At 38.0% G+C, this 2,576-nt stretch overlaps 1 protein-coding gene across 1 annotated transcript in view; it reads right to left on the bottom strand.

Annotated features, from left to right (window-relative positions):
• Positions 1-2,103, bottom strand: part of ghra (growth hormone receptor a) — a 24,333-nt gene extending 22,230 nt beyond the window's left edge. The window contains 1 exon segment of the mRNA NM_001294197.1: positions 1,947-2,103. The gene's annotated coding sequence lies outside the window, so the exon portion shown is untranslated.
• Positions 2,104-2,576: the final 473 nt, after the last annotated feature.

Here is a 2,576-nt window from a genome sequence, read left to right as displayed (position 1 = left end):
AAAGAGCTGGTGTTTGTGCATGCAGGAGAGCACGTATGGACATATGAACATAATATAATATAACATCATCAGATCTTGCAGAGACACTGCATTTAGAACTGTTTTAATACAGATTTACCTAAAAATGCAGTCCATTCTAATGGATCAGACAAAGTTTTTTATGATCTTAGACACATTTTCTGCCGACTGAAAGATCTAGTTTTTATCTTTTTTTTTCCATTAAAAAATGTCCCCCTTTTATAATATGAATCCAACATATCAGACACACATGGTGGTGACTAATGGTTTCCAGAGAGCTGGTGAGCTATCAAAGGGTGTAGAACATAACAGCTGTGCATGTTGTTGTTGTTGTTGTACATGGGAGATTACCAAACACCGAGACAGAGACTGATGTGTGCCACAGCTCTTGAAAGTTTCTTGCCTATCCACTAATATAACCCACTTCACTCATGTTACCTGTTGGATATGTTGTACTCAACACGTATGTTGTGTGCTTTCTAATTGAAAGAGCAGAACAGGAAAAAAAATTCTCCTGTTGACAGTACAGTGGCTGTTGGGTCACCAACACAGACCAAACAAACACAGAGCAAATATGACATGGTGACCCCAAAATAATGTTTCAATACTGAGGCAGGAAAAAAAGAAAAAATATCCACACTGACCTAAGACATGACAATGACTTAGTCAATATCAATAATTAAGATATGAAAAGTAGCTCAGCTGCTGAATGAATGCTAATTCTGACCTTTTGTTTGCTGATGTGCTGCATTCATCCATTTATCCATCATCGTGCAGGGCCAGGTTGCGGGGACAACAGTCTGAGCAGGGACACCCAAACTGCATTCTTTTTTGTTTATTTAATTTTAGAAGTAAAATCCTTTTAACGTTAAAAAAATTTAAAAACCTTAGCAACCTCTAAAACAACCTACCTTGCAGCAGCGTCAGCTTTTACAGCTAACTCAGCTGAACTTTGTTCAATGCACTGAAATTACTACAAAAGTGTTAAAGGAAACTTATAGGAAATACAATAACAAAGTAGTTTAATTTCCACATTCCACAAATAAAGAAAATAATGATATTTAAATTAATTTGCCCTGATTCTTCCCCCTTCCCTGACAACAGCTCTGTGCCCATGGGGGTCCGATCCACACTTTGGGAACCACTGATCATTAAGGAATTATTATTCTCATATCCGATCTTTATTAATCTTGCAACACAATAAAACTTGCACTATAATACTATATATATACATATATTCATATAAATGTGTGTATATATATATAAAGTAACTATATACATATATAGTTACGTTGTTTGTTATGTTACATTGCATTATATAATATCCAATAAAATATGAAAAGTACTGTCTTATTCTCTTATATACTTATATAATGCCATATTAAGATATTTTATATGAAATAATTAATATAGAAACATTTTTCGAGTATTTTTACACATTCTACATTAATATACAGAATCATACAGAAACATACGTGGTTATACGTCGGCTAGAAAACTATCACACTTTATAAAGTGCCAAAACGTAGCATATTCTGATGTGAGAGAAAGTACATCTAACTGCACGTTGGCGTGTTATTAAAACCCTAGCCTGTCATTACATTGTTTACATGAAATAAAATAATCACAAAAAAGTGATTATTTAAGTGAAGTGATGTAATTGAGGAAACAGTCAACTTTCCAAGGCTGACACTTTATTCCATCTCCAGAGATTTTTCCGAACGCGAGGCTGCAGCACAAATCTCAACGGTCAGGCTTCCACCAGACTCTAACGTGGACTTTTATTTTTTAAAAGTCAAGTTAAAGCTGAAGAACTGAAACTAAAGGCGTTACATGCGAAGCAAAGTTTCTGAGCTTCGCGTTAGCTGCCTAAAACTTACATTTTTTGTACATGTATAAACACAGGCTCAAAACAGAAAGCCACTTACTCTTTGGTCACGCTGGTAAGGAGTAGACTTCACTGATCGACTTTTCAGAAGTTGGTCATCAAACCTTAGCACCAACAGGCACGGAAGATCCTGCAGCTCAAAGACGATCTGATCGGGATCTGGATCTGTTCACATCACCCACTCCACGGACTGGACTGAGAGCCTGTTTCCAATGGACGATTTCTTGTCTTCTGTGCTCTTCACTTCATCCTGAACAGCCCATTTTCAGGGCTGCACACACACACAAACGCACTCAAAAACACACACGCACACACACTCGCCACCTCTCTCAGGCTGAGCCAACAAAGTTTCACATGGCGGCGAAGCGCCCTCATCCGCCAGCAATTCGCTCCACTCTGCTCCATGATGAGCTCAGAGAGAGCGAGGTAGGAGGAGAGGGAGGCAGCCTGAAGCAGTGACACACTTCAAAAATAAAACCCAGTCGGATCCTGGTCATTTTGCTACTTTAATCAAGTGGCAAATAAAAATGTATGACTGCATCGCATGGTACAGACAACAGCCCTGTAATAACGTGGTAATCCATCAGGAATTAGTGTCATCTTTCCTTCTAGTCAAGTGACCCGAAGGGAGCTTTCTAATGCGTATGTGTTTAGGTTGGGGTTTTTTTTT

Source organism: Cynoglossus semilaevis, chromosome Z, assembly GCF_000523025.1.
Source record: "Cynoglossus semilaevis isolate Cse_v1.0 chromosome Z, Cse_v1.0, whole genome shotgun sequence".
NCBI lineage: Eukaryota > Metazoa > Chordata > Actinopteri > Pleuronectiformes > Cynoglossidae > Cynoglossus > Cynoglossus semilaevis.
Note: the sequence above shows the minus strand (reverse complement) of the source record. Positions and strands in the feature narration are given on the sequence as shown.